Below are 12,349 nucleotides of genomic sequence, written 5' to 3'. Positions count from 1 at the left end.
CTTCTGCTGGGACCAGAACAGTGATTATTCTGATGAGTGGGTCATCTGTACAACATGAAAAGTTATAACCCCGAGGAGAGATGGCTTTTTTTCATCCAAAATCAATTTTGTTTCTGGAATTGTTTGGTCTGGAGAAGAGGAGGCTCAGGGGAGACCTTACTGCTCTCCACGGCTCTCTGAAAGGAGGTGGTGGCGGGGTGGGAGTCAGCCTCTTCTGCAACAGGGTGAGGTGGAATGGCCTCAAGTTGTGCAGGGGGAGGCCACTCCATTCAGGTTGGATGTGAGCTGTTGGCTGCCCAGGGAGTGGTGGGGTCACCATCTTTGGAGGCATTCCAGAACAGTGGAGATGTGACTCTAAGGGTGGGCAGTGGGTACAGTGGGGGTGGGTTGGGGATCTCGGAGGACTTTTCCAACTTTAATGACTCTCTGATTCTATGATTCTATTTCACTTTTATGATGGGGTAGATTCCACATTCCTCTGCTGCCAACAGAGCCAAGGGTGTCCTTCCAAGTTTCACTGGTGCAGACAGACAACAGCTCTCCCCTAGGGACAGTACGATATTGATCTCACACAGATTGAGCTCTGAGAACATTTATAGTTCAGTGAACAGTTAGTTGTTCTGTTTTGCACCTAAGGAACAACTGCACTGAGACCCTCCTGTTACCAGGCACTGCAGGGTTATCCTTCAGACTGGCGGTGTCCCTTTTTGAGGGCTGGATGCTCATCTGCCTTGCTGCTGCATGTGTCCTACATACCCAGTGAGGCTGCGGGCAGCTGCTGATTGGGCTTCGTGTCTGAATATAGGAGCTTAATTTAATAGGCAGCTGTTGGAAAAACAAGCAAGAAAGCAACACAATAGGGCTTGATAAGCAGCCTCCAAACAAGCTCCGAGGAGGCAATTACAGGAAAATGGCCGAGCTGCTGCCATGTGGAGGCATGTCCAGGTGCTGGCTGTCCCACAGCTGGCAAACCCTGGCTATGTGTTCCACCACCAGCACTGTGTGGGTAGTGTGTGTACTGGAGGAGGTGGGTGGGCAGGGGTGGGCACTGGGAGAACGGGTAGGATATTAGGGAGGATTTCTTCTCGGAAAGAGTGATGATGTGGTGGCACAGCTGCCCAGGGAGGTGGTGGAGTCATCATCCCTGGAGGTGTTTGAGAACCATGGGCATGTGGCACTGAGGGATGCGGTCAGTGGGCATGGTGGGGGTGGGCTGAGGTTCGGCTTGGGGGTCTTAGAGCTCTCTTCAAGCTTAATGATTCTACAGTTCTCTGATTTTGTGCAGGAAAAAGGTGAATGCAGGAGCATAAGGACAGCTGTGCTGAGCTGGATATGGGGACCATCCCACCAGCATCCTGTCCATAGCATGCAGGATGAGTGAGCATCATGGTCCTTGAGTAACAAATGGTATGGGAAGAGTACAGGGATGTTTTCCAGCAAAATCTGCTACGGCAGCCTGCAGCTCCACATGCCATGTGGACTTCCTTGGGCTTGTATTGCAGCACTGTACTGAATAGCCTGATCCAGTCACCTAGATGAAAAATGTTCCTTCTCTTTGACTGTTAGCTCTGTGATGAGAACAGAGATCAGAACTGTTCATCTCATTCAAATCAAGAACGTGTGTAGTCTTTTTTCCTCTTTTCTCATTAACTCCTTTGCTTTCTCGTCTGCTGCTGAGCAAAGAGTTCATTGCTTTCACTGGGTTGCCTATACCAAACCACAGGACCCCGTTGCCACAAGGTGCTGGTGACTCAGAGCACATTGTTATGAGCATGAGGATAGGACTGTTTCCCCCACAGAGCATCACTCACATCTATCTCTGCTGAATGCCAGCTGCCATTTTCTCCCTGAGCATCCCAAGGTGTCCCCAACATGAGTGGAGATGTGGAGCAGCACAGATCCTGCACAGATTTCCACTCTGCTCCCCTGGGTATCCCTTTACCTCTGTCTGTTCCTTATTGTTACTGTCCTTAATTTTTCATGCTCCTTACCCTCTCCAAGAGGGAGGGACAAAGGGTTTTGAAGGAGTCTTTATAAAATCCATATGCATTATATCCATTTCCAGATCTCTGATGTCCTTCAGCTCTTCGTCTGCTTCCAAGGACTGCAACAGATTTTGTGAGCCATAATTTCCCTCTCCAAAAACTGTGCTGGCTCTTTCCCAACACACTCAGTTTACCCAGCCTTCCGGCACTACCATCAGACTTGCTGCTCCCGATAGCCCTCAACACCTTTCCCCCAAAATGCCCCTAGAATTGCTACCTCCCCTTCCTCCAGCACCAAGAGTTGGAGGTCAGAGAGCCCCAGCACACTGCAACAAGCACATCAGTGTTAGCACTTTGGGTTGCCCCGTGCAAAAGCAAGCTGCTGGTGGCAAAAGCATTTTGCTCCACACTTTAGTGGCAGCCCCTAATTATGCTCTTCCTGTAGATTCCCCCCGTTGGCCCTTCCTTTGTCTTAATGTCTATTAGGGCCCATGTGAAAGCAACCTCTGTAATCCCTCGTGGCCTTCAGATCTTCCCATTGGTCTGAAGGGTTGTTGCTGAGAAAAAAAATAATATGATATATAAATAGCATGACTTCTTATCCAGAAAAGAAATATTTACTTAAGCTATAATGTTACACACTGTTAATTCAATCTTGAGTTTTGATCTGTACCAAAAGCAATAGCAAATCCCCTGGCATGAAGGCAGTGGGAATGCACAGCATGGTCCTGCGGAGAGGTGATGCCAGTGCCATGCACAGCCATCAGGGAAACAGGAACCTTTGGAAAAGTGATTTATGAGTTTCCAGCTGGCAGGCAGAGATTTGCACTGCTTGGGAGAATGTTGTCATGCACTGTGAAAGCAGCTGGGGTACGGATCTTGTGTGCCTGTCCTCACCTGTGTCACTGGCCTGGTGACATGTTATCTGCAGCGCTCATCTGCTGGTGGGAAGGAGAAGGGATGGAATGGGGTGGGGCAATATGGGATGGAACAGAATGGACTGCAATGGGATGGAGTGAGATGGGATGGGATGGGATGGGATGGGATGGGATGGGATGGGATGGGACAGGATAGGATAGGACAGGATAGGATAGGATAGGACAGAGTGGAATGGCATGGAATAAGATAAAATGGAGTGGAATAGGGTGGGATGGTATGGGATGGAACAGAATGTGATAGAATTGGATGAAATGGGATGGGATAGGATAGGATGGAATGGGATGAAATGAGATGGGATAGAACAGAGTGGGATAGCATGGAATAGAGTAGGATGGTATGAGATGGAACAGAATGTAATAGAATTGGATGAATTGGGTAGGGTGGAATGGGATGGGATGAGATAGGACAGAATGGGATAAAATGGGATGGAATAGAGCAGAACATCCCGTTGTGGGGTTTGACTGCCCTCACAGTGAAGGCATTTCTCCTACCGCCCCTTCCGAGCCTCCCCCCGCTCAGCTTTCACCCCCCCCCCCACGCACTACAACTCCCGGCGGCGCCGGGCCGGGGGGGCGCGGCCACGTGACGTCATCGCGCGGGGAGGGGCGGGGCGGCGGAGCGGGGCGGGGCGGGGCGGCCGCGGCCCATTGTGGGCAGGGGCCGGGCGGGCTCCGCTCCGCGCAGCGCCGGCAGGTACCGGGTCCGGGTCCGCTCGGTGAGTGAGCCGCGTCGTGCCGCTCGGCGGGGATCGGGGTCGCTTTGTCCGTTCCGCGGGGATCGAGCCTCCCGCCTATCCCGGCCGTAACCTCCCCCCGAGGCACGCCGGCTGTGGGGTCCCGCGTCGGCGCTGAGGGGCTGCGGGCGGCGGAGCTCGGGCGGGGCCGCGGCGGTGGGAGCGGGGCGGGGGGCTGCGGGACGCGGCGCTGCCTTCTCCATGGCGACGCAGCCCCGTTCGGTTGGATGGAGCCCGGCGGGGGGCGAGCCCCTGCCTGCGGTGGGGGATGGGAGCGCTGGGGGTCCCTGCCCCGCTGTGCCCGGCAGTGACGGGGTAAAAACAGCCGCGCCGCGACGTGGGAGCGGGGATGTGGGGTGTCTCGTGGTGGGGATGGCCGTGTCGGAGGGCGGGGTGGGGCTTTGGGGCTCCGGCACCGGCCATACAGCAGCAGGTTGGCTCTGGCAGCGTCTTTATCGGGCGGAGGATCTGGGAGAATGGGGTCAGTGGTGCGGTGGATGACGATGCCCTCGGTGCCGTTCCCGTGGGACAGTCGGCTGCATCGGGTTCCACCCGTGGGAGCTGCGCTGCTCGCAGGCAGCTGTGCTGCCTCGCACGCTCGTGTGGAAGGGGCTTTTTGCATCTCTTTTGCGTCAAGGTTAATTGAAGGCAAAGCCAAGCTGGAATCCTCCTGGCTAAAGCCGGGCAGCGTGTGCCTGCCCCAATGCTACGGGACGTAGAGGTGGGGGTGGGAGGGGGCCGGAACCCTGCTGAGTTCACCCAGGCCGGGTACTGCAGATCTCAGTGCCATGCTACCAGCCGGCTTCTTTCTGCTGCACAGATGAGGTTTTTTTTCCCTCTCTAGAGGTTGGTCTTGATACTGCACACAGAACTCAGCGGCATTCCCTGCTGAGGCCGCCTCTTTCTCCCTCAGCCCAGCCACGGGCATCCTGATGCACTTGGCATCCCCTGTTTGGAGGGTCCTGCAGGCCCCTTTGCCATTGGCTTCCTTTCCCCACTGACATCCCCTTGGTTAATGAGTGACTCAGGTCCTTGGGGCTGGCCCAGCGTGGCCTACAGCCTCCTGTGCACAGGGAGCAAGAACCAAAGTCCGGGATCCCTGATGGAGCAAGGTGAGACTGCAAAGCTGCAGGAAACAGGGAGGTTTCCTCTTCTTCGTCCTCCTCTTCTTTCTCCTCATCCTCTTCCAGCCGGGTCACTGTGTGCAGCCCTGTGGTGCTTGAGGCTGGCTGCCTCACTGCCCGGCCTCCGCCCCGAGCTGGCAAACAAGATGGATGAGGTGTAAGAGTAGCACTGAATCTGCTGCCCTGGGCTGGAAGTGGAGTCGGACCAGTCCTGACCTGAGCCAGCGCCTTATCTGACCCTTTGTTTTTGGGAGGCAGCAGGAAGGGCTCTGTAGATGGGATGGCCGTTAGAACCGGGTCATGGTTATCTCCTCCTGCTTCTGTTCTTTGTTTTGGCTTCTTGCCCGTCTCCTCCTGAGCTGCGTCATGTATTCCTTTGTGGGTGTCATGTACCTGCTGTCCCCAGGTCCCCTCACTCCATTCTATGGTCTCCATGCCTCTGTCACTGGCACTGCTTCACTGCCAGCCTCAATGCCACTGAAGTCCAGTGCGAGGGGCAGGCAGCAGCGAGCCAGGTAAATGTCAGTGCAACAATGCCTTTAGCTAACCAGCAGCCACTAGTTTTCTTTTTAAAAGAGATGTTTTGGGGGGTCCCACCTGAACTAAGGCTGTCCAGGGAGGTGGTGAGATCGCTGTCCTTGGAGGTGCTCAGTGACCACAGCGATGTGGCACTGAGAGGCATGGTCAGTGGGCATGGTGGGGGTGAGCTTGGGGACCTCACGGTTCTTTTCCAACCTGAATAATTCTGTTATTCTGAGGGAGCAGCCCTTGCATTGACCCTGCTTGCTGGGTTTATAGTGGCACAAAAAGCAGCTTACCTACTGCATTTACAACCCAAAGGTAGCTGCTGGTGATGCAGGCGGACACACCACGTAGGGCGGGTGGTCTTCTGTGCCGATACGTGCCGAGCTGCTGCAGCACGGCTGCTTTTATCTCTGAAGTATTAATAAATGTGGCTCGCTATTTATATGGGTCTTTTTAAGAGCCTGGCGGGGCTGCCTGGAAGGCTCGCGTGGCACTGCAAGCATTCGGGGCTTTTTGTGCGTGCTTCAGCAGTAGATAAGCAAGGGCATCCAGCTGTCAGCTTCGGAGATTGCCAAAGCCTGCTCAACGGGATTTCTGCAGGCTTTTCTCACAAACGAGGATTTTGTTGGGTGCTTCAGTTTCTGACTCGATGCTGGTAATCAAATATCTCAATTTGGCTGCAGATTGAGTGGTGAGGCTGTGCAGAGCAGGGCGAGCTTGTTGTGCTGTAATTGAGCGGGGCTCAACGTTGGTGCTTCAGCCTGCATTTTCTTTTTGTTTTAAATGCATATCTTTCTATCAGCAATTCTTTAAAAAAGGGGCAAAAAATCTTACATTTTGCTACTGTCCTCCTAAGCTTGCATCGAGCTGCTGGGACAGCTGTTCTGTTGCAAGTTGTGATAGCAGAGTGCTGTAAAATTCAAATTGTGTGGGTATTGATTTCTTTTTCCTCTCTTTGAGATAACAATATGTGTACTTTTCACCTCTGCACAAAGACAAACATCGGCACTGTGCTGAGAAAGAGCAGATCTGAATGAACACCTGAAAGTTAGAGAAGAATTACTGAGCGTCTGACCCTAACTTCTGCATTGGTTAAATCTATATGGCTTAGCGTGTAGATTACTTACTCTACATGCTTCCCGTACTAGGGGATAGGAGAAACAACTAATGAAGGTTTGGAAAGCAGTTCCATGTGCCAGCAGTGGCTTTTTTGCATATTGCATGAGCTCTGCTCTGCACGTCAGCCCCAAATGACTTATTTCTTGCATTAAGTAGGAAGTTGGAAATAGAAAGTTTGTAGCCTGCTGTGATTTACCCTTGTGGTTTTTGTTTCTTGTTTTTTGTTTTCCCCTGCTGCCCTCTCTCTGAGCCGGGCTGGGAAGGAAGCTGTGCTGGTGCTGCCTTACCCCTGTCCCACTGGGAGATGAGCTGTGCTCCGTCCCTCCTGTCCCTGTGCGTTGCAGCCTTTTGGAATATGTTGAAGAACCAGAAGTTCTGGGGTGGCGTGGAAAATGTCAGCTCAGTGAGTCATAAAACTTTCAAATCTTTGTGTGGCCTTTGAGGAAATAAAAAAAAAAAACAAAAGCGAAGGAGGTGGGGATGAGGAGCAGCTTGACACCCCATAGCTACCTAGTTGGTTGAGTAGAGACTTTGGTGATGTGAGCTGACAGGGTTTGTTCTGTGAGCGGCGTGGCCTGAAAACCAGCCCCTGAAATTGCAGCAAAGCAAAATAATGCATGACATTACGAGTGCGTTCCTGTTGGTGAAGCCAGGTGGAGTTGTCCTCTGCGATGCCCCATCCCACGTGAATCGCCCATCGCCATGCTTTGTTAATGCTTCCTCCAATGCTGGGCCCCCAGCCTCCGCCTTTTGTTTCCAATTTGCAAAATGGAAGAGCTGCGTGCTGCTGGGAGCACCTGCACCAGAAAGTCACTTCCTATATCAGCAAAGTGCATGGGGTGGCCCAACCTGGTGGTGCTCACTGATGAGTCACTGTTGTGAGTCACTCGGTTACTCATAAATTACTGCCTTTTGACTGAATTGCATTGATAATCAGTGCGAAACATTGCTGCTGGAGGTGGAGTGGCGTGGACCTTGCCACAGGTCTGTCACTGTGACAGAGCTGGTGGCAAGCATTAGTTAGCCCATCGGAGCTCAGTTCTGGTGCTCATTTGTGTCTTCCTGAAGGCTGGCTTGGTTGGTTTGCTGCCATTTGGATGGTTTTAAGTCGTTTTGGAGCTCTCAGTCTGAACCCTTCCCAACTTGGCGCTGAGGACATGCAGTAGTACATCTGTAAAATGCTGAATGAGGGCTGAGAGTTGTTGGTTGGACTCATCTTCAGATCCCTGAGCCTGCCCTCACCACGGCTGAGCGCCAGGGCTGTGCGTGTCTCCTGCAGGGCTCCTCGCTGTGCCAGACAAGTGGCTTCATGTTGCTCCTCCTGCATTCCTTCGGCGAGCGTTGCTCAGCTATGCACTCCCAGCTACGTGCTGCTCACCTGAATCACCTGAATCTTCGTGTGTGTGCACAGCTTTACCACCCAAAAGCCCGGGCTGTGCCTCTTTGAGCTGCTCTGGTCGAGTTCAGGCATTTTTACCAGAGGGTGAATGAAATAGTGCTCAAAGGGCATGGTGGGAGAGCAGCAGGAGTACCTTGGTGCAGGGGCTGCTCCTGAGCTCTCAGGCTGACATCTTGCCATCAGATTCATCTGCAAGAGCTGGTCCAAGCCACCCATTCCCCAGGGCTTGGGATGTTCCAGACTGGGATTCCTTGTTCCTCATTGCACTGGCAAAGCCCCAGCTGGAAATTTGTCATGCAAAGCTCAAAACCCGTGTGTGTATGTACATGCATAGCGGTGACATGAAGAGAGCAGAAACACCCAATGAACTCCTTAGATGTATGCCCATCCTTGGGGATGTGCACGGCACGGTGGGACCTCTGGGTGCTCCCAGTGCCACTTTCCTGTCCTTTTCTCACAGTGTGCATTGGGTTTGGGTACATCTGCCCGGGCTGTGCTGCTCACAGGCTGATGTCAGAGGTTTTTGCATGGAATATTAGCAGCTGGCTTTTGTACCAATATGCAAAGCTGAGCTACGCTTCAGTTTTGAGCTATCCCAGTTTTTGGGAAGTCACTGGTAGAGGGTGGATTCTTTCACTGCATTAGAGGAGATGGGATTGCTGGCCCAGGGGAAGTCTTGTGGGCACATGGAGCATCAGCAGTGCTGAGCTTTAGGGAGTGGGCTGTCAAAAGCAGCAAAAATGCCCACACACTTCTTGGAGAGCAGCAAAGCTACAACCTTGCTTGGCTGCACGTCTCAGGTCTGGGGAGCTGGCACTGCTGGAGCTCCAGGGCTGTGCTCTGCACCCATCTTTGTACTGCTTGGGCTGAAGGGTGGGACAATGCTTGTCCTAAAAAGCTGCAGCATCAGATCAGGGGGTGCAGGAGTCAGTTTACTGTACCCCAAAGCAACACTGTGAACTGGACTCCTAATGCAGCATGGCCATGTGCTTTTTAGCTTTTTCTGGATGCTTTCTCCTTGCTTGGCCTCAGCATCTTCTAAGAGAACCAAGCTGTGGACTCTTGCGTGCCGTCCCAGAGAGCTGTGGTAGCTGAGGTCCAGTGCAGCTGTTTCCTTTGAGGACGTCTGTAAGTGGCTGTGAAGCTGTTTGTGTAAAGCTCTTTCCCTGCTGAGAGCCCTTTGGCTATTTGGTGATTCCAGCTGCACTGTGGGGTTGGCCCCTTGGCGCCTGGCTTCTGTGCCCCTGTGCTGCTTGAGGTTGGCTGGACTTGGGTTTTGCAGCTGGCTTTGGGGCTTCTCCCATTGCCATCCCTGCTTGTGCATGGAGGTGTTGATGGGGCCAGGCTCTCAGGGCATGATCCTGTATGATGCTTGGTGATGCCAGCTGGGCAGCAGAAAAGCTGAACTTGCAAATCTGCTCTGGTAAGTCACGCCAAGGACTGTTTGAACTGCTGTAATCCCCAGTGCCTCCTGAGCAACCCTGTTTACAAGAGGCGGTGCTTCCGACCCCTGTCCTCACAGCTGTACGTCACTCGTTTGCTTAGTGAAACTCCGTGGCTGCAGGTTGGTGGGAGAGCTGACACTGTGCTCCTTCCTCACCACCTCCTTGTTATGGACACATCCTGCAGAGCGGCTGGAGGCTCTCTGGGGACACCTCGGTTCCATTTTCAGACTACAGCTCCTTTTATCTCCTGTGGAGACCGCTGTCTGGCACATCGCACGTGAAATCGCCGCTGGCTCCGGAGCCCTGGGAAGTCTCTACCCATCACACAGAGCAAAAAAGATGTCAAGGAAAATTTTTGGAGCGTGCTAAATGTCCTTATTCCTACAGACAGTTTACTTTGGGTTCTAGAGTTGGAAGGGAGGCTTTACGCTCGTGGTTTTCTCACGTTTACTTTTGTGCTGAGTGCTGCTCTTCTGCTCACTGAGGTCAATGTTCTGACATTTCTAATCATGGTGATAGTTCAGGCTGCAGTGACGTGCTGTGGGCTGCACTGTGGATTGTACAGGCAAGAAACTGTGGGGTCCGTGAAATACAGTCTGCCTGTTTTTGAAGCCATCCTATGGCCTGACAGGTTTCAACATGAGAAGAAGAGGACAGAGGGCCTTAACCCATGTAACTTGGTTGCCTCTTGTTCTGTTTCTGTTTTGTTTCACTGTGACCTTGGAGAGATAATGCATCTGTGGGGTCTGCAATCCCTATGCCATGAGATGTGGAGCAACTGTGGTGCTGGGGACCCAAAGGGCTGAGCTCTGGCTGTCGTGAGCAGGGAGATGGCTCTATGAATCCATTTCATGGATTGCTCATTTTTTCCAAGGGGAGAAAAAGCCTGCAAACACTTTATGGTGGGTGCCAGGCCCCAGCGCACTGTGGCATAGTGACCTCGCATCTGCCTTGGGTACAGCTCTGCCCACCCAGCAGAACTGGCCAGGATCCCAAAAAACAAACAGGCCTCCTGTGCTGGGCTGCTGCACAAGGGAAGGCTTTCAGCACAGATCCTTTCAGCACTTTGCTACCTGCACTGCTGCCAATGCTGCTCGGCTCACCCCAAGCCTACTGAAAGCCCATGGGATCGACTCTTCCCCTTCCTCCTCCCGCTTCCTTTCCCCCCCTTCTCTTGGTTTTCAACACTAGATACTTGAATAAATCATTGAGGATGTGATCACACAGGAAACCTGCTTTTTTAAATTTTTTTTTTCTTTTTTTTTTTCAGCGGGGTTAGGAAGTGAATTCAGCTCTCCAGGGTTTCAGTCCTGTGCTTTTTAATCACAAGGTTCTTCATGCTTTCGACTCCGTTGCTCTTGAAATGACGTGTCCTCAGCTGCTTTTCCCTACTGCAGACCTGCAGAAACAATAGCGCCTGGAAACGCTCTTCAAGAAACTGAAATGGATGGTGCTGGTGTGTGCAGCAAGAGGGAGAATGCACATTTGATCTGCCTTACGTCTTTATTTGTTGCCTTGTTTACTACTAGGTTTTTCTTTGCTTCAATGGAGAGCAAAGCCCTTGTTCCTGCGGAATTCACAGCTTCTAATTTGCTCCTTGTTAGAAGTAGTGCTCCAAATCCCGCATTCCTTTGTGCATCTTGTCCTTTTTTCCCCCCTTTTTCTTTGTCAGTGGGGGCTTATGGAGTATAATGCTCAGATTAGCAACTGTATTTGTGGAGTAACCCATCTTTGTGCAGGTCTGGCTGGAAACCAATTAAGCTTGTCTTGATCTCTAAATGAGATTTTTGTTGAACATCTTACCCAACCGCCTTTTACATCCATTAATAGCGGGTGGGATTAAAATAGCTGAACGTGTAGAGATCGCGTGTTGGATAAACAGAAAGCGTTGGTTGCAGGGAAGTTCCCGGGGATGTGTGCAAACCGGTGCCTCTTTGTTCCATGCTTTTGTAGCTCTGCTTGTCGAAACCTGGCGTGAAGTACGTCTGGCTACGGGCGTGCAGAGCCTGGTGGTAGGGGATGCAGTGCAGGGGCAGATGCGTGGTGAACTAATAGGAAGCTTTCCATGAGTTTCCCCATCGCTCTGGGTGACGATGAGACTCTGCTGCCTTCAGGTCTTTGCAGGTGCTTTGGTGCTCCCTGGTCCCACCGTTGCATTTTTTCTTTTTAGCCTGGGAAGAATCACACTGGTTTTCCACTTATGGGTGGCAGCTGACGTGTCCCTGCAGCCCTGCCTCCATCGGGTTTATCTAAGCTGCTGCAGTGAAAACCCAGCCTGGAACGGCATTTTAGTGCATTGTTTTTGAAGAAAACCGGCTAAATAAAGACGCCTTTAATAAACCATGCCTTCAGGGAACCCTTGTATCTCATCCCAGGCTGTTTCTGTGTTGAGATAAGATTGTGGAGCAGCTGGATTTGTACTCTGCTTGGATGAAGGGCTGTGGGCTGTTTTCAGGGTGCAGGCATTCATTCTTTCTTTTGTTTATTTGTAAAGCAACTGCAGAGAAGCAGTGTGAAACCCAGCATCTTCTCTGGTGACCACCGGGTTTCTCTGATGTGCTCAGACAGTAAGAAGTACTGCCCAGAGGGAAGGAGGGAACTAAAACTTCATGTTAACTGTGCTCCCTTTAATTTTTCCCTATCACAACCCTCCTGATTGCCACCCAACCACATCACCAGCCTGGCATACCGAAGCCCTAGGCACCATATTGAAGAGGACAGTTGTCTCAATGAGGGGACAGCCATCGTCTTTGGTGTGGCACTCTCAGTGTGACTAAACCCAAAACCTCATGGAAAAAAAACCAGCATAAAGTGTAAGATGAATGGTGGTTTTGTTTCTTACGTGTTCTCTGATAGGGCATGAGGTGGGACCTTGCAGGTGCTGCATGGTGACATGATGTGATGTGACAGGTGATGTGGTTTCCTAGGAGGAAGGTATAAAAATAAGCCCGTCTTCAGCCTTGTTTGCATGTTATCCTGCTGTCCTGTCCCCCTACTCTTTCTTCCTCAAAGCTGAAGAGCTGTGGAGGTCAGTGTCCCTCATCCCAGCATCCAGAAGGGTGACACAAACCCTGGTGAGG

General features: G+C 52.0%; 1 protein-coding gene across 1 annotated transcript in view; it reads left to right on the top strand.

The window, feature by feature from the left end:
- The first annotated feature begins 3,540 nt into the window (after positions 1–3,540).
- Positions 3,541–12,349, top strand: part of DAAM1 (dishevelled associated activator of morphogenesis 1) — an 81,819-nt gene continuing 73,010 nt past the window's right edge. The window contains 1 exon segment of the mRNA XM_048948486.1: positions 3,541–3,639. The gene's annotated coding sequence lies outside the window, so the exon portion shown is untranslated.

The sequence above is a fragment of the Lagopus muta genome, chromosome 6 (assembly GCF_023343835.1).
Source record: "Lagopus muta isolate bLagMut1 chromosome 6, bLagMut1 primary, whole genome shotgun sequence".
Classification (NCBI taxonomy): Eukaryota; Metazoa; Chordata; class Aves; order Galliformes; family Phasianidae; genus Lagopus; species Lagopus muta.
The sequence above is the reverse complement of the archived record's forward strand: the minus strand, read 5'-3'. Positions and strand labels throughout refer to the sequence as shown.